We start from the raw sequence: 21,000 nt of genomic DNA on the forward strand, positions 1-21,000 counted from the left end.
TTACTTAAGTGGTAGAGTAGGAGGGGGCAGTATTAAGAGTGAGGATTGTCAATTTGAACATTTGCATATGATTTCATTTTCTAATCAACTGCATTACATATTTTAAAAAGCTTTATTTTGTCTACATTAAACACAATAAATTTTGTCAGCCCTTTCATTCCTTTTCAGAAGAATTTGTGCTATGAATCCTAATAAATAAAAAAATAACTGAGTCATTGCTTTCAAGATGTTCCTTGTCAAATCAAGTATTCAATAATATAGTTTTAGAATTATAGAAAGCTAGAGCTTTTAAGTACATTACCTAAAAATGGCATTCTCAATATCATTTTGTAGCTGAAAAGTATGCATATATAACTTAACTTTCAATATCATGCCTGAAAAATTAAAATATTTTGTAACAGTATTACTATTTGCACAGCCTTATGAGTCTCTCCAACAAAATATTTAATACTATCTTTCCCTTTACTCTATATGTAAATATCATAAGGGAGTAAATTGTTATTAAAAGACAAATCTACCACACTTAATAAGCACCTGCTAAGACTGTGGGTCAGTGTTTTGGATGAAACATTTACCAGCTACTTATTATAATTTGCATCACTAGATCTTTTAAACTGCAGCTCCCTTTAAAAGAAAAACATTTTCTTAACCCACTTTGTAAGTGTTTAGAATGCCTACTGCTTTTCAGCTGTGAAAGCATCATTTATTACATTCACGGGTTTTTATGAAGAAAGACTGGATGAGCTTTTCTACTAACAGTCCTTCCCATTTGATTATATCATTCTACCCTTTAGTGTATATGGAGAATTTGAATTCATTCAGCTGAAAATGCTTCCCTTTAGATCCTATACACATGTTTTCTGAGCCTTAAATTTTTGTATCTAAAGGGAAAATAGATGGAAGAAAAGAGGAAAAGGGTGAAAACTATGAAAGGTGCTTGTCTGCATCTAAGTATTAAATGAAGAAAGTATTTCTTATTTATGTAATACCTGGCACTCTTGATGCTTAACTTGTATTAGAACCATTTAATGCCCTTTCAGTCAGTTGAGTTCAGTTGTTCAATTGTGTCTGACTCTTTGTGACCCCACATACTGCAGCATGCCAGCCTTCCCTGTCTTTCACCAATTCCCAGAGCTTGCTCAAACTCACGTGCATCAAGTGGGTGATGCCATCCAACCATCTCATTCTCTGTAGTCCCTTTCTCCTCCTGCCTTCAATCTTTCACAGCATCAGATCTTTTCCAACAAGTCAGCTCTTTACATCAGGTGGCCAAAATATTGGAGCTTCAGCCTCAGCATCAGTCCTTCCAATGAATATTCAGGACTAATTTCCTTTAGGATTGACTGGTTTGGTTTCCTTGAAGTCCAAGAGACTCTCAAGAGTCTTCTTCAACATCACAGTTCAAAAGCATCAATTCTTTGGCACTCAACTTTTTTTATTGTCCAACTCTCACATGCATACTTGACTAATGGAAAAAAAAAAAAAAACCACATAGCTTTGACTAGACAGACCTTTGATGGCAAAGTAATGTCTCTGCTTTTAATGTGCTATCTAGGTTTGTCATAGGTTAATGCCTTTTAGAGAACTGTAAGCTCTCTATGAGGTACCTACTGCTTTCAGACCCATTATAAATAAATAGAAACCTGAGAGGTTAAACAGTGTGTTCTACACCACACAGTATTATGCAGTAGAACCAGAAGTGAGCCCAGGCAGTTGGGTTCAGAATTGGTGCTATTAGACATTATGATATAAGGAATTAATGAATATTTTCACTTTTCACTTTCATGCATTGGAGAAGGAAATGGCAACCCACTCCAGTGTTCTTGCCTGGAGAATCCCAGGGACGGGGCAGCCTGGTGGGCTGCCATCTCTGGGGTTGCACAGAGCCAGACACGACTGAAGCAACTTAGCAGCAGCAGGAGCAGCAGCAATGGAGTATGCACTACATTGACTGAATATATGGATGAATTAATAAGTGAATGAATAAATACAGTATATATATATATATATATATGCCATCACCACAAACAAGATGATAAACATAGTTTTCACTCCCAAGAGTTTCATCCTGACATTTTGTAATACCCTCTCCAGCCCCTCCCACCTACATCTGAATTGTTTCCATCAGTAGATGAGTTTTATATACATAGCATCAAGCAGTTTGAACTGTCTTTTATCTAACGCTTCTTTCAATTGGCATAATTACGTTGAGATTCATTCACTGTCCTGCATGTATCAATAGCTTATTACTCTTTTTGTGTAGTACTACTCCCCTTTGTTGATATATCACAGTTTGTTTAGCCTGTCACTTGTTGATGAACGTTTGACTCTTTCCAGTTTTGACTATTAAAAATAATGCTGCTCTAAATATTCATTTAAAGGATTTGTATGATCAGATGCTTTCTATTCTTCTGGTGAATACCTACACGCAGAATGCCTGAACCACATGATAGGTACTTTTTAGCTTTATAAAGAAAATGTCAAATTTTCCAAAATGCTGTACCATTTTGTATTCCTGATAGTACTGTATCCAATTTTAAGTTCCTCTGCGTCCTTGTCAACACAGAACGGTCAGTTTTTCCTATGGTAGCCATTCTGATAGTTATGCAATGATGGATGTGTTATTGTTGTTATTTAGTCTCTAAGTCATGTCTGACTCTTTGTGATCCCATAGACTGTAGCCCATTAGGCTCCTCTGTCCATGGGATTTCTCAGGCAAGAATACTGGAATGGGCTGTCATATCTTTCTCCAGGGGATCCTCTCGACCTATGGACTGAGCCCCCGTCTCCGGCATTGCAGTCGGATTCTTTACCCCTAAGCCACCTGGGAAGCCAGTGATAGCTTCAGTTCAGTTCAGTTCAGTCTCTCAGTTGTGTCCAACTCTTTGCGACCCCATGAATCGCAGCACACCAGGCCTCCCTGTCCATCACCAACTCCCAGAGTTCACTCAGACTCATGTCCATCGAGTCAGTGATGCCATCCAGCCATCTCATCCTCTGTCGTCCCCTTCTCCTCCTGCCCCCAATCCCTCCCAGCATCAGAGTCTTTTCCAATGAGTTAACTCTTCGCATGAGGTGGCCAGAGTACTGGAGTTTCAGCTTTAGCATCATTCCCTCCAAAGAACACCTAGGGCTGATCTCCTTCAGAATGGACTGGTTGGATATCTTTGCAATCCAAGGGACACTCAAGAGTCTTCTCCAACACCATACTTCAAAAGCATCAATTCTTCAGCGCTCAGCTTTCTTCACAGTCCAACTCTCACATCCACATATGACTACTGGAACCACCATAGTCTTGACTAGATGGACCTTAGTCGGCAAAGTAATGTCTCTGCTTTTGAATATGCTATGTAGGTTGGTCATAACTTTTCTTCCAAGGAGTAAGCGTCTTTCAATTTCATGGCTGCAGTCACCATCTGCAGTGATTTTGGAGCCCCCAAAAATAAAGTTTGACACGGTTTCCACTGTTTCCCCATCTATTCCCCATGAAGTGATGGGACCAGATGCCATGATCTTTGTTTTCTGAATGTTGAGCTTTAGGCCAACTTTTTCACTTTCCTCTTTCACTTTCATCAGGAGGCTTTTTAGTTCCTCTTCACTTTCTGCCATAAGGGTGGTGTCATCTGTATATCTGAGGTGATTGATATTTCTCCTGGCAATCTTGATTCCAACTTGTGCTTCTTCCAGCCCAGCATTTCTCATGATGTACTCTGCATAGAAGTTAAATAAGCAGGGTGACAATATACAGCCTTGACATACTCCTTTTCCTATTTGGAACCAGTCTGTTGTTCCATGTCTAGTTCTAACTGTTGCTTCCTGACCTGCATACAGTTTATCAAGAGGCAGGTCAGGTTGTCCATAAATAGGTGAATTTTCCACAGTTTATTGTGATCCACACAGTCAAAGGCTTTGGCATAGTCAATAAAGCAGAAATAGATGTTTTTCTGGAACTCTCTTGCTTTTTTGATGATCCAGCGGATGTTGGCAATTTGATCTCTGGTTCCTCTGCCTTTTCTAAAACCAGCTTGAACATCTGGAATTTCACGGTTCATGTATGGCTGAAGCCTGGCTTGGAAAATTTTGAGTGGTAGCTTAGTGTACTGTTAATTTGCATTTCCCAAAGACAAATTATATAGAACATTCTCTCAAATATCTGTATGCCATCCATACATAACCTTTTAGCAAAATGCTTAAAATTGCCCATTTTTAAATTGCAATGGTTGTTTTATTAGTGAGTTTTAAATATATATTTTACTCAGTTTAAAATATATACATTGAACTGAAGATTCTACTCAATGTCAAGAAATAAATAGTGCCATCTAGATTGGAAAGGAAGTAAAAATACCTTTATTTAAAGAAGACATGATTTTCTATGTAGAAAATCTGATGGAACCCACAAAAAATAGCTTATAGAACAAATAAATAAGCTTAGAAGCATTTCAAAATGCAGTCTAAAATGAAATCTATTTTATATACTAGTAATAAGCTATAAGGAATTGAAAGTAAAAATATACCATTTATAAAGACATCAAAATATATGAAATATTTATATATAAATTTGCCAAATATGTGTAAGATATACAATGAAAACTACAAATCCTTATTGGGAGAAATTAAAGAAATCTTAAATGGAGAAAAATACTTTGTTCAATGAGTCAGAAGACTCAATATCATTACCATATAAATTCCCCCCAAACTAATGTATAGATTCAACACAATACCAATCAAAATTCCTGTAAACTTAAAAAAAAAAAAAAAGAAATCAACAAACTGAATTTTAACTTTCAGAATGCTTAAGGCCTGGAATGGTTAAAATAAAAATATCTTTTTCTTGTAAAATAACAACAAAGTTGGAGGGCTAAGACTCCTGATCCCAAGAATTGTGGTATGGTTATTATAAAGCTGCCATGATCAAAAGAATCCTATATTGGTGCAAAAGTAGTGAAACAGATCAAAGGAACAGAATAGAGAATCCAAATATAGACACACATATTTATGGACAACTAATTTCTGACAAAAGTTCAAAGGCAATTAATTCAGTATAGAAAGACTCTTCAGCAAATGGTGTTGAATTAATTGGATATTTCTATTCAAAACAAAATATGAACTTTCATGCATCTTTGTATCATGAACAAATATAACTCAACATGAATCATAGATCTAAATATAAAACTCAAAACTATATAATTCCTAAATGAAATAAAATTTTGTTGCTTGGATTAGGGAAAGATTTCTTCACAATAGCTGTACAGGGTAATCTATAAATAAATAATTTGGTAAGCTGGGCTTCTTCAAAATTAAAAAGTTGCTGCCCTTCAAAAAACAATATTAAGAGAATGGAAAGGCAAATCCCAGACTCAGAAAAGTATTTGTCAACATATGCCTGAAATAATTTTATTTATGTGTTCATTGCTATAAACTACTAGAAGGCCAGTATCTTGCTCATACTTTTAAATGTTGTATGTCTAATATTTAGGATAGGGCTATGAACATAATAGACCCTTAAAAAATATTTCTCTAATGAAAGAGTGATTGGATAAACTAAGAAACAAACAAATCAGCATATAGGTGGAAATTAAAGCTTTGGAAGACTTAAAAGGACCTAAGGATTCAGTAAGTTCTGAGATAAGACTTGAAGTTCTGAATTTCTAACAAGCTCAGGAGATGTCAAGGCTACTGGTCCTGGGACTACCCATGAAAGACAATGGCATAGAGCATTTAACTCAAAGATATATAGATGAAACTTAAATTGTAAGTGTAGAAATTAACTGTTTCTAGCTCTGAGGGTAGGTGATGGACAGGGCAGCCTGGCGTGCTGCAGTCCATAGGGTCACAAAGAGTGAGACACGACTGGGAGACTGAACTGAACTTATGAAAGAATTGACAATATTCTCATTGAATTATTTTAATATGTGAGGTCACCTGCTGAGGAATAATGGCATGGAAAAATAAAAGAGTATTCAGAGGAGGGAAAGATGAAAGCAAGGGAGAGTTGTTTTAAAGAGGAAGATGGGTAAAATATTTGCAATGATTTTTGCAAATATCCACAGTGGCACTAGTGATAAAGAACCTGCCTGCCTATGCAGGAGACATAAGAGATGCAGTTTTGATCTCTGGGTCAGGAAGATCTCCTGGAGGAGTGCATGGCAACCCAATCCAGTATTCTTGCCCGGAGAATCCCACGGACAGAGCAGCCTGGCAGGCCACAGTACACAGGGATGCTAAGAATCAGACAGGACTGAAGCAACTGAGAACCCTGGCCTGCATTAGTAGAGAAAATATGAAAATGTAGACTCTGCTTTGGGAGTCAATGTGCAAACAAATTAACCCTTTACAAGTATCATCTAAAAGCTTGAGGTACCTGTTTCTCTTTGCTTATTTATTCTTAATTTCCCTCCATCCCTGCTGAAATCAGAAAATGAAGAAGCTCTAAAGTGTAAATCAACTTGGTAGGCCTGCTTGTTAACAATTCCAGGAAGGTTTTGATAAAGGAAGGAGGTTAGAATTTAATCGTTCAAATGAGATTTGGGGATTTACTTTAGATTTCATTAATGTGCTATACCTACCTTCCATTTCTATTGGGAGTTGAGATTTGAGAGTAATGAACACATATTTGATGTTCAGGATGTAAAAAATCAAACTGTCATCTAAGCATACATTTTACTAACTATTAAATCTTACATAACTTCAACATATTTTATTGAGAAGACAAAACATTTTAAGGATGAGACCCTCCTAATCATATAAGCAACTCATTACATTGCTAAATAGCTCAGCTAGGCAACTCTTCCTTATATTGAAATCAAAGTATGTCTCCAGTCAATTGTTCTAACTCATTCCTGTAGCTTCAGGGAATGTCAGTTCCAATTCCTCTTCCGTGTTTCAGATTTTCCAATACATGAAAGAAGAAATCATTCTGCCAACTCCTCTGAAGCTGAATGTCTTCAGCACTTGCCAACGGTCTTCAGAGACAAGAGCTACAAACATTTCATTTTATTGTTCACACTGCTCTTAATTTGTCTTCATTGTCTGTATCCTATGGAAATTGTACCAACAGCAGTAAATAGTATCCTTAGGACACTGCAACAAATGAATTCCTTAACCCACACATTATATATGTTTCAATACAGTCCAAATTAAGAATGATGCTTTACAACAAGAGTTGTTGTTCAGTTGCTAAGTCATGTTCAGTTGCTAGCTCTTTGCAACCCCATGGATTACAGCACACCAGGCTCCTCTGTCCTTCACTGTCTCCAAGAGTTTGCTCAAATTCATGTCCACCGAGTCTGTAATGCAACCTAACCATCTCATCCTCTGCCACCCCCTTCTCCTTTGGCCTTCCATCTTTCCCAGCATCAGTGTCTTTTCCAGTGAGTTGCCTCTTCACATCAAGTGGACAAAGTATTAGAGCTTTAGTTTCAGCAATACTCCTTGCAGTGACTATTCAGAATTGATTTCTTATAGGACTGACTGGCTTGATTTCCTTGCGGACAAAGGGACTCTCAAGACTCTTCTGCAGCACCACAGTTAGAAAGCATCAGTTTTTTGGTGGTCAGCCTTCATTATTGTTCAACTCTCACATCCATACATAACTACTGGAAAAACCATAGCTTTGACTAGCAGATCTTTGTCAGCAAAGTGATGTTCTTGCTTTTTAGTACTCTGTCTAGGTTTGTCACAGTTTTCCATTTAAAGAGTAAGTGTCTTTGAATTTCATGGCTGCAGTCATCGTCCACAGTGATTTGGGGGCCCAAGAAAATAAATTTTTCCACTTTTTCACCTTCTATTTGTCATGAAGTAATGAGACCAGATGTCATGATCTTGGTTTTTTTGAATGTTGAGTTTTAAGCCAGCTTTTTCACTCTCCTCTACACCCTCAAGAGACTCTTCAGTTCCTCTTCATTTTCTGCCACCAGAGTGGTACTGTCTGTGTATCTGGAGTTGTTGATATTTCTCCCAGCAATCTTGATTCCAGTTTGTGCTTCATCTAGCCCTGAATTTCATATAATATACTCTGCATATAAGTTAAATAAGCAGGGTTATGATATACAGCCTTGTCATACTCTTCTCCTAATTTTGAGCCAGTCCCTTGTTCTACATCCAGTTGTGTTGCCTCTTGACAACAGGTTTCTCAGGAGACAGGTAAGGTTGTCAGGTAGTCTCATCTCTCCAAGAATTTTTCACAGTTTGTTGTGATGAACACAGTCAAAGATTTTCATGTAGTCAATGAAACAGAAGTAGATGTTTTCTGGAACTTCCTGTCTTTCTCCATGATCCAATGAATGTTTGCAATTTGATCTCTGGTTCCTCTGCCTTTTCTAAACCCAGCTTATACATCTAGAAGTTCTTGGTTCATGTACTGTGAAGCTTGGCTGGAGGGATTTTGAACAGAACATTTCTAGCATGTAAAATGAGCCCAATCATGTGGTAGTTTGAACATTCCATGGCATTGTGCTCCTTTGGGATTGAGATGAAACCTGACCTTTTCCAGTCCTGCGGCCACTGCTGATTTTCCCAAATTTGCAGACATTTTGAGTGCAGCACTTTAACAACATCATCTTTTAGGATTTGAAATAGTGCAGCTGGAATTCTGTCTCCTCCACTAGCTTTGTTCTTAGTAATTCTTCCTAAAGCCCACTTGTGTTCATTCCAAAATGCCTGGCTCTAGGTGAGTTACCATCACTGAAGGCCAGAAGAGTTAACTTTTCTGACCTTCATTTATGTTGCCTATTAGTGTATTATTAGTATGTGACTTGTATATTTTTGAGGATGATTGGATGAGTAAATCTGTGCTAAGTGTTTTGTATAAGGCATGGCATATTGTAAGCAGCTACTAAAGATACCCATAAATTTTACTCCTCATAAAAGATCTCATTATCAAGAACAATTATAATTATTTTATTGTATATGCTGTTTGACTCAGAAAAGAATAAAATATATATAGCATGTTAGAAAGACAAAGATCAAGTTTCAGATGTTACTGTATACTTTGGAGATACCTCTCAAATAATCCTCCTCCAAAACCTGATGGTAAAAGCAACAGTATGTATTTTATAAAATACTTACTTGACATTGTGCTAGATGATTTATGAACCTTCATGTGAGACATATCAACCCTGTGAGGCAATTATTTACATTTATTTTACAGGGGAAGAAACTGGAAGATAGAGATAGAGTCAGACTCTGAAAAAATATAAGGAGAAAAACAAAACTTCATAAAATAAGGGTCATTAAAACATACCTTGTTGAAAAAAAATGATGAATATATATTTTCTTTAATATCTAAAGATCACCCCAGGCGACGGATCAGAATTTTCAGAAGCAAAAGGGCAGTGATAATTCACTGTAGTAAAAATGCTGATTTTATACTCTTGGAAGTAAAGGAATAAAGGTCTTGGGATTCAGAGACCAAAACATATATGAATAAATAAATAAATAACCAACCCAGTAAATAAAGGCTAGGGTTATATCAAATTCTGATATGGGAATAGAAGTTCAAAAGAATTAAGCATAACTCCAGTGACATCATACCACACATAAAGGTAACACTATTTTAAAATGTTTCACAGACTTTCTCTCTTTTTTTTGATTCAGTACAATAAAATTATACTATACCATGAAAATAGTTTTTTTTTTAAGTCATTTCTGAGAGGACTTCACCAAACTTTAAGTGGATTAACTTTTCAAACCATCATATATATAAAGTTTTTTGCCCTTAGTTGTTTTTTTTTTTTAAAGATAAAATGATTGTTTGCATAGTTTCTTTAGGAATTAAGAAGACAAAAAAGAACAGTAAGGACATAAGAGGGCCGGGCTTCAAGTCTATCCTTGTTATTTGCAAAAGATGTCAGCTACTCAGCAAATAAAATTCACATTTCAGAACAAAAGGAATTAAAATTAAAATACTAATCACCTTTCAGGGAAGCATCATTTTAACCAGTCTTTCCCTTCTATATCATCCCACATTCTTCTGAAAGATTAGATTTTTGTTACTGATACATTTTTGTGTCCTTATGCTCTAAGGTTTAATTTTAAAAGTACAGAAACTTGTCTGCATTAATGGTATCTTTCCAGGGCTGGAAATCATGCTCTCTTTGCTTTCTTTCATGTATGAAAATGGGAGCATTTAAAAGCTCCTTTGTCAGAAAGCCAGATTCTACTCCAGTATCCTACTACACTGAAATTCTGAGAATTATTTGAGTGTTTGTGCTTTAGAAAATTCATTTTCTGGTTGTGTGGATGTATTTCTGAGTTTTCTGTTCCTGTTGAGCCTCATCTTGTGGCTCTGAAGTTTTAAATTCTGTGGTTTGTGCTGTGCTGTAATCAGCCGTGTCTAACTTTTTGCGACCCCATGGACTGCAGCCTGCCAGGCTCCTCTGTCCATGGGATTCTCAAGAATACTGGAGTGCATTGCCATGCCCTCCTCCAGGAGATCTTCCCAACCCAGTGACCAAACCAAGGTATCCCGCCTTGCAAGTGGATTCTTTACCATCTCAGCTACTAGGAAAGCCCACTGTGGTTTACTTAAATTTCAATTATGTATCTTTTTATGAGATATGCACAATATCAATGGTATATTCAATTCTCCTCTACTGAAAATTTTGTAGCACGGGTAGAATTTAAAGAAACAAAGAAGTCTGTTCAAGAAGTCTGTTTCCTTAAGGCCATGGAACATTTTCTTTTACCAGTTAATCAGCTTGAAACTTTGCAATGAATTCTTCAAATCAAGAATGATACTAATTTCTGTGAGGAAATCTGCTCTAGTTACAAGCAAGTTTTTCTTTTGAAACTTGTGCTTGTATAAACTACATGGAGAAGAGTAATAGCAAAGTACAATTGCCGTTAACTGGGGCAAAAATGTGATAATATGATTGGTACAATACTCTCTTAAAAAACATCAAATCATATTAGAAGCATAATTGATATTTAGTCTCTTGAAAGAAATGAATTTTCTGCCAGGGAATTTTACTGCCAGTGAATATTAAAACAAGTTGAAAAATTTTCTGAGAATAAAAAATTAGATGCCATTGACAGTAAAAAATGAAATCTTAATTCATCAATGATTGCCTGTATGCTGAGGGACAATTGGGACAATTTCAAAATGATGTAAATTTTGTAACAAATTTATTAATCTACCATTTCTTTTCAAATTTTCTAAATGTATTTACAGATAAAGAGAAAAGTTCAACACTATACTTTTAGTTCATTAAAAGCTAAATTTAAGGGCTTACTTTCTTATTAAATGCCTTTAAAATATTTTTTTCTAGTTTCATTGATTCTTTGGAATAAATTTTTATTCCACAAAACTTTCAAAGGAAATGTTATGCATTGACTGAAAATACGCTTGAGAAAATTTCATCTAAGTATTTTAATATAGCAGAGTATTAACTAACAACAGCAATATCTAATAACCCTGGATAGAGAAAACTTTTAGTCCCATTTATTATTATATTTTGTACTAGTTCAGATTCTAAGAGTAGTTAGAAATAGTTGTAGAATTATCAGAAATAATACTGACTTTGAACCAATGCTTTTATACTTTTGGCTCACCTGCCTTAGCATAGGATCCAGACTCACCAAATATAATATCTGCATTTTTGGACCCATGAGTATTGTCAATGACTCCTAGCATAAATTCTTCTTCATTCTTGTCTCAGAGAAAGAGCATATTTTGCACACCAATTTTCAAGTTGAAGTCCTGAAATTTAGTCTGATTAGATTGGTTTAGACTTTCATGTTTTTCTCTGCATTTATTTCTGTGCTTTAAGAGAGAGATTATCCCATTAGTAGAAGCCAGATTCTCATACTCACTCCAAGATGAAACTAAGTTTCTGAAAACTGATAGCGACGTGAATGATTTTTATAAATGAAAGTGCAAATCAGTGTCCAAAGGAATACACATTTGAGTATTGCCTTTTTGATGGATGTATTTTTCCCCGTTTGCAAAATTAGCTTATTTTCAATATGTCTCTGCTCTTTGAATTCTCTTTTGAACAAACTGTAATACACTGTGTCCTCATTTTGTAATAAATTACATAAAATTTTTGACATGTGTTCATTTTGTATTTTATGGGAAACAAATATGCCTTTTGAAAAGAACTCATCCTTTAACAATGTGCACATAAACATGCATTTATAGAGTTTATATTAATACATGCACTTATTTCCCTGCACTGTCAACTGAATGGGCAAATTCTTGCAGCATAATGAGCAAATTTAACACTCAGATCTATGTCTCTAATATTATTTCCAACAAAAAGGAATGAAGGGGCTTTTTGAAGTTGCTGTTTGCAGATTTATGAAAGGCTAAGTACAAAATAAGCTGGTTATATTTTGTTTTACTAGAAATAAGGGAAATGCTCAAAAAAATTATTGGCAAATGTCACAGGGATGCAGGAGCTAGCTTAAAGGAGTTCCTATGAGACATTTAATTTAAAATCATGAGTTAGAGAAATAAATTGTAAGCAATTGGAAAAGTAATATGTCATGAGTTTATATAGATGATAGATGATTGCTACAAGGGGTATATAAATGATAAGTAGATAGATAGATAGAGGGAAGTGGAAGATCCCCTTGACTATAGAATGCTGAGTGCTAATTCATTAACAAGAAAGAAATTGGACTGGCAAATTATCATCCTCCAACTATCATTTGAAAAATTTATTTGGAAAGGAATCAGGGATAGATGGTAAACCTAGGGTAAAATTCTGATAAAGAGAAGGTTATTTCTGTCCCAATAGACTGCTTAGTATTTTTACAGGGAAAAAAAATAGTACTTATGATAAATCAGATAACACCTTGACCAATTAATATCACTGGTAGTGCCAGATGGACATAGTGTGCCCCAGATGTAATACCCACAAAAGGCACAGTTTGTGTTTTAATACCTCAGTCAGGAACAAATAAACTGAATTTAAACACCAGACAAGTGAAAGTGAGGAAAGAAAGCACAATTAAAATCAAATGGCATACGAAGTTTACAGTAGTGAATCAATGTAAAGGATATATCAATTTTTCTATTCCTCTAACTTTTAAGTTTAAGATTAGTTCCCAATACAATTTTTAAAAGTGTACTGAAAGATTAATTTATCTTGACAAAAGGAATTAGTATTTTTTATTACATTTTCTAATTAGAACAGACTTCCATTCCAATTTGCATATGCTGTGTTCTTCTGGAACATTTCTACAGTGAGTTTAAACAAATGTGGACTCAGGCATATAACTGAAGTAACTGTAGAAGTTTTCTTTAAAAATGGTTGGTTTGGGGACATATTTCTGAGTTTTTAAACACACATACACAAGCATATGTATTTTAATTACTTTAAAAAATACGAGTTAGCTTATTAAACATGAAGAATGTTGGAAGAAAGTTTTAAAGAAGTGATAATAAAAGATACCATCTTATATAAGGTGGTGGAGTCCTGCAAAATGACATTTTTATAATGTGAACATCTCCATTTTATTTGTAAGATATTTTTCCTTCAAGAAGTTATCCTTTTAAGAATCTACTTATGCACATTGTTATGAATTATAAGATGATGATTGCATTATATTACATAGAAATCCAAAAAGGAATATCAACTTCAATAATGGTTTCATACATAGATATATAAAAAGTATGTATTATAAATCACAATTTGAGTTAATAACTTACCATACATTTCTTATATCATCAAAGTGCTTTTCATTATGCAAAGGAAGGTACATTATAAGTCTCAAAAGTTTGAAATTAATTAAAATATACATAGGTACATACAAAGTGAATTATTTATATCTTTGCTCATTTGTTTAATGCATTTTTTTTTACTTTTTATATATTGTCATTTTTTCTGGAGTTTTATTTTTAAATAGCAATTTCTAAAATAAATGGTGTATAGTGCAAATTATTTTACTTTGTAAATAAAATTACTTAGTTATGTGAAAGTTTATGGCAACTCTGACCTTCCTTTTATTTAATATATTTCTACTAAGCAAAGTGATAAAACTTAATAAATGAAGCAAAAGTTAATAATTTAATGAGGAAAAACAAGATAAAAATGAAGGGAGGACAAATTCAAATATCACTTGTTTTCTAAGAGTATTGGAATGATGCCATTATTAAAACAGTGTGTTTATTACTTCTAAGGAAACTTCTCCATATAAAGCATTGTACTGTTTACTGGGAATGAGTTATACGTACTGGTGTATGGCCTAGAATCACCCAATTTTCAAGATGTCTACACATTCTGATTCATGGGGAGAAACACTGTCTAACCACAAAGCAGTTATCCCCACCAAACTGTTTATACATCCCTCCAAATTTATGCTTCCGGTTAACCCATCAGAGCCTAATAGCAAAATACAAATATGTTATAAAGAAAAATAACCATCTAGAAAATTAACTTTGTCCTTTGTCCCGAAGCATATTAGTTTGGATTTCTTTTTGTGCATCAGACTATTTGGAATGTATAAGCCTTAAGAAAAAAAAAAAGTGACATGAAATAACTATTATGGGGATGAAAATAGAGAAAAGCTCTAGCTAGGAAAAGTTGGACAACTTAGAATGAGTCCTACAGGTAAATCTTACTTACATCACTATTTTAGCTGCAAATGCTAATTTGGTCACAATTTAAGATCTTGGTGAATTTTTAATTTGTTCTGTTACTTGATACCAAGTATGATTCATAAGAGCTTCCCAAGGGGCGCTAGTGGTAAATAACCTGCCTGCCAGTGCAGGAGAAGGGGAGTTAAATCCTTGGTTCAGGAAGATCCCCTGGAGGAGGGAAAGGCAACCTACTCCAATATTCTTGCCTGGAGAATCCCATGGACAGAGGAACTTGGAGGGCTACAATCCATAGTCATAAAGAGTTGGACACAAATGAAGGAACTGAGCACGTATACACATGATTCACGGAAGTGACAAGTGGCATCCTCTTCCATAAAAGTAAAAGATTATGGCCACTTGCTGTCCTGAAGATCTTGGTTTTACATAGAGCTTCCTCAATCTTTTAACCCTCTAAAGGCTTTATTGACAAAAAGATAGCTAGTAAGAAGATTTCAAAGTGATTCCATAGATCTCAGTTTCTGTATTTCTTCTTTTGTCTCCCACTCTATTCAACCTTTATAGTGAGATCAAATCGCACTAATTGTGATAACTTTCAATCTAGCTAACATGTTGGTTTAGATCATGGATAAGCATTTATCTTCTGTCATCCATTAGCAGGATATTGCTATGAAAATTGAGCATATCTGTTCTGTTAAACAGAGATGTCCTTGATATTCTTTCTGTTTGCATGTGAAAAAGGTTAATCAACAAAAGCATAGGTTTGCAGTTTTGTCTCCATGGTTGATAACTCATTATCTGAGCAATTTTGATGTAGATTAGAATTCTGTTGATAGATATTTATGATTAAAACATTGCCCATATAATGTTGCAGCCCACACCAGTACTCTTGCCCGGAAAATCCTATGGGCGAAGGAGCCTGTTGGGCTGTAGACCATGGGTCGCTAAGAGTCGGACACGACTGAGAGACTTCACTTTCACTTTTCACTTTCATGCACTGGAGAAGGAAATGGCAACCCACTCCAGTGTTCTTGCCTGGAGAATCCCAGGGACAGGGGAGCCTGGTGGGCTGCCGTCTATGGGGTCGCACAGAGTCAGACACGACTGAAGCAACTTAGCAGCAGCAGCAGCATATAATGTTGTTATATTCACAATCCTCAATCTGTATTACTGTCTTAAAACATTTGGGATTTTGGTATGTGCATTGTCATTGATTAAGAAATCAGAACATCAATTCAAGTTTAAAGCCTCATGTTTTATATGTTTTGTTTGTTTAGTAATGAAATTTTAAAGTCTATTCTTAACATTAAGTGATATGACAAATGCTTAAATTGAAAGCTGGATTCCTATTTTTTTGTAAAGAAAACATAATTTGTGTTGTTAATTTGGTATATTAGCATTATAGTCCATTTTAAGGGTATTGTATATCTCCTAGAACAAATACTTTATCTATGCACTTTTGAACAAGTTCTGTCCAAAAATAAATATTTCCATTTTAGTTTTGAGTTTTAAAAGTAATGTTTCAATCTGTTCCTTCTTTATTACCACATAGCCCTCAAAGCTCTCTTTAAGTGTTGGGCTTTATGTGTTTCAATTTATATTTTATTTCTAATCTTCACATGCTCATATGTAGTGAGTCAGTATCTTCACATCAATATTTGGTATATTCATCTATATCTCAGGTACTCTAGTATAAAACCATCCTTGTAATAGCTACCTATCTATTATTATTATAATGATGTGTAGCAGACAATCATAAAGTCTTAGTGCCATATAACAATAAATGTTTATATTTTCTCCCTAGTCTATAGATTATCTGGTCAGTTGTTTCTATCTGGGTTGGGCTCAGTTTGACTCACTCATGAAATTGCTCTAAGCTGTGGTTTGACTGAGTAGTTTTGATCTTGGTTCGAGTTTGTAACATGTCTGGAGTCTTAAGCTGGGGCTTTGGGGTTGACTTGACTCTCCTCTCTGTGTCTCACCCTCCGACAGTCTGGACTGAGGTTGTTCTGGTAGAGAAGGCAGTGGAGCAAAGTAGAAGATAAAAGCATGCAAGTACTTTTCTAGTATCTGCTTATATCAGGTGGGCTGCCATCCCATCAGCCATAGCTGTGCAAATGGCCAAGAATAGAGTCAATTTGAGATGACAACAACCAAAGGGAAATTGCTGGTTCTTCTTATTATTTTCCAATAGGATTTTTATTTCTTGTTGTTTCCCTTAACAGTACCTTTTTACTGGAAAAAATTATTGGAATTTATTCATTCAATCATCATATGTTAATTAAGCACCTAGAAATAATACTATCAGAGAGTACATTCTAGTGGTGGGACAGGAAAAATTGACAAGACAAAAGTAAGTAAAATATATTCTTTGTCAGTGATTGATAAGTGCTAAGGAGAAAAATTAAGAAGGTGATAATGGAATATTTTAAAATATAGATTCAGTGAAATCCTCATAGATAAGGAAGGATTAAGCCATGAGAATATATTTATGAATTTTCTCCCAAAAAGAGGATATAGCCAATTGAAAGGTGTATGCAGAAATAAAGTTTTTCAAAAATGGCAAGAAGGCCATGGTGGCTTTTATAGATGCTCAAAGAGGCGACAAAGAGGAGATGGGAACATAGCTATAATATCAGATACAGCAAAACAGATCATCTTGAGGGTTTTAACTTTTACTCTGTGTGAAATGATAAAGCATTGGAGGGAATTATGTAGAAGAATAGAGATTAGATAGATTTTTAAAAGGAGTTTTTTCTACTTATTGCATTAAGAATAAACTTGTAAAATAAAAAAAAAATTGAAATTTAATTCATTGCAGATTGTGAAAACAGTAGTTACTTGGACAGGAGGAAGAAAAGCCCAGGTTGGAAGGGTTTCAAGAGAAAATAGAAAGCGAAAAAACGGAAGCAATAGTATAGACATTTTTCTGGAAGACTTTCATGTGTGGTGAGAACTATAGATGGACAAAATGTGTCAAGGGAGGGCTTTCTGCTTGTTTCTTTTTGAAGACTGGGGAAATTACGTCATGTTTTTATGCCTGCGAGAATAATCCACTAATAGGCAATTAAAAAGTGACATAATACTGATGCATATTTCAACATGGATGAACCTCAAAAACAATATGCTAAGGGAAAAAGGCCAGATATGAAAGAGCCCGTTTATAAGGACTATCTAGAAAAATACAAATGGATTAATATAGAAAAAATAAAATCAATTGCCAGGGTCTAGGTTGGGAGTGGGGATTAATTATAAAAGTCCTCATAGAAATTTTATAGGGTGATGGAAATGTTATATAACTATTGCAATGACAGTGGCGTAACTCTTTACATTTACTGAAAAACAGTCAATCATATACTTAAAATGGGTGAATTTTTTGGTATGTAAATATTTTAAAAAGTTACAATAAACCAACAGCTGAGATGACTTTCAATTGTAAATTAACAAGAAAACCTTAATTGATGCATCCCTTTTCTAGTGACTCTACCTAACTTAGTTTGCACGGCTTCCATGGTTGCTCACTGGTAAGCATTCTTCCTGCCAGTGCAAGAGACACAGGAGACACAAGGGACACAGGTTTGATCCCCTGGAGGAGGAAATGGCAACTCACTGCAGTATTTTTGCCTGGGAAATCCCATGGACAGAGAAGCTTGGCCGGCTACCATCTATGAGGTCACAAAACAAATCAGATATGACTTAGTGAGTAAACAGCAAACTTAGTCTGCATATGGGAAATGAGGATTTCTAAATTGGGCTCTTGTATTTGCTAAAGTCAATGTGTGCTATGCAAAGGATCAATTCCCTATATTTAAACTGTAACTATTTTAAAAACTCAGTTTAGTAGGAATAAAAACAGATATCATGAACTAATACCAAAACATTTCCCAGGTGGTGCTTGTGGTAAAGAACCCACCTGCCAATGCAGGAGACAAAAGAGACTCGGGTTAGATCCCTGGGTGGGGAAGATTCCCGAAAGGAGGGTATGGCAACCACACCAGTATTCTCGCCTGGAGAACCCCATGGACAGAGGAACCTGGTGGGCTACAGAGCATAGGGTCTCAAAGAGTCAGACCCAGACTGAAGTGACTTAGCACACAAACAATACCAAATATGGCTTCCCTGGTGTCTCAGATGGTAAAGAATCTGCCTGCAATGCAGGAGATCGTGGTTCTATCCTAGGTAGGGAAGATCCCCTGGAGAAGAAAATGGCTTTCCACTTCAGTATTTCTTCCTGGGAAATCCCATGGACAGAGGAGCCTGGCAGGCTAGTCCATAGGGTCACAAAGAGTGGGACAGCACTGAGTGACTAAGCACCCAGGCATGCACACAATACCCAATATTAAAAGAAATGGTTAAAAACTCTGTATTCTCTATCCAGACTTTCCCTGAAAAATTCCCCATGGAAGTGATACACTGAGGAAAACAAGATGATACAACTGGCAGCTGGTGATGGTGTATGTTTTAGGAGAACAAGTCCTCCTCTACTGTATTAGGGAAAGCTGATCCACCCACTCCCACACATCAGCTCATCTGTGTATTGAACATGTAAGATATTACAACTAGAAAAATGAGTCAGAGGAACATGAGAAAGTAACTATAACTCTATGTTCTGCTCAAATTGGATAGCATCATATTTGTTAGGACCCTGGCTTTTCTTGCCTGCATGCTCACTCTGTTGTGTCCAACTCTTTTGCAACCCCATGGTGCAAGCCCACCAGGTTCCTCTGTCCATGGAATTTTCCAGGCAAGGCTACTGGAGTGTTCTGCCATTTTCTACTCCAGGAGATCTTCCCAACCCCGTGTTCCCAACCTAGGGATCAAACCCGCATCTCTTGTGTCTCTTGCATTGGCAGGCATATTCTTTACCACTGTGCCACCTGAGAAGTCATGACTCTGGTTATATTCATCAAAAAAGAACTTTAGAACCTTAAATTTTGTCTTTCCATTACCAGTAAAGTTATTTTAGCATACTCTCAAAAATTAAAAAGAAATAAAATTTCAAATCTCAATAGCTCTAAAATCAAGAATAAATATTTTAAGAAACTGTCAGGGAATGTTTAACAGGAAGATTCCTACGTGCTGTTTCTCACAAGTCCTTTGTTTCTTTTCAAGCAGAGCAGAACGCTGCTCCCAGGAACCAGGGTCATTGTGTGAGACAGGCTTGAGACTCCTTTAGTAAATATTCTCTTTATGACAAAACTGCTTCGTCTCCATCCCCTTTCTTAAGATATGGATGGTCTTCTGATCTTGTGGCAATTATTAATCCCTTGTTCCCTTGGTAACGGATGTTATACGCTTGGTTATAGTTGTTATACGCTTGGTTTTCTGATCTTTATCATAGTCGTAAGAAACTTCTTATACCACAGCTTATATACACTCACAGAAAATTCATTAAAGCACCTTTGCTCCATCAGAGCTTGGGTCCCTGTGTCTTTCTCTTTCTTTCTTTCTCTCTCTCTCTCTCTCTCTCTCTCCAGCTGATTCCTTGGAGTGCAGAGACCCGTCTTGCTCAATCTCCTGCCCGGGCTTCTAAGCTCTCGAGAAGGCGCCCTGTGCCTTCACCCCCCTTGGGAGGGTGCCCGATGCCTTCATGAGCGACTCAAGTCCTGTGTCAAGGACATTATTGGTTCTCTGCCTAAACCTCTTTCTCTCTTTCACTTTCTTATTGGCGCCTCCAGACCGCCAGGTCCCAGTACATTAAAGGACCCCAACAAGAAACAATTTTCAAAAATGCGATACAGAACCTTACAGATCTAAATCAACTATTTAGTCAGCTGATTATAGAATTTCACTTCATTTTTCATATTCATTTTATATGTATTCAAAGGATACAATAAACATTCAGCGTAATTCAAGGAAACAAAACTTTCATACAGATCCAAAATTTTCCCCTGAATTCACAAATGACAGTTGTTTAACCTAGTTTTGTTTTATGTATTTGCTTGTTTATTGCTAATGTGCTAGAAGGGTGAATAGGAACAGACTATAGGAGCATTAAAGAGACACTAGAAGACAAGCCTTTGCTCAGAGTTCTCTAATTCATACCATTTGCCTACCAAGAATTCTCATGAATAATGTTTTGAAATCCTGAAAGTTACATTCTCATGTGTGAAGTACATGTAGATACTATTCATTTTGCACACACTAAGGCATCAAGAGTATTTTGGAAACTAGGAGACTTCTTAGTGGTACAAGACAGAGCTTGATGTTACTGTAGGACAACAGAGTCACAGAAGATCTAAAGATGCAGTGATCAAGTGTTGTATGAGCAGATATGAATGAAAAAGAAGAATGAAGGACATTTCATGGGATTTCTTCGTAAGATTTAAGCTGGCTTTATTACAACTTCATTATTATCCCACTGGCATCTCCTCATTAAATCAGCAAGCATTCTAATCATTAAAATTTTAAGGAGAAGTTATTCCTGTAAAATGAGAAAGTTCAAATGGCAAACAAAC

Source organism: Oryx dammah, unplaced genomic scaffold, assembly GCF_014754425.2.
Source record: "Oryx dammah isolate SB20612 unplaced genomic scaffold, SCBI_Odam_1.1 HiC_scaffold_3, whole genome shotgun sequence".
NCBI lineage: Eukaryota > Metazoa > Chordata > Mammalia > Artiodactyla > Bovidae > Oryx > Oryx dammah.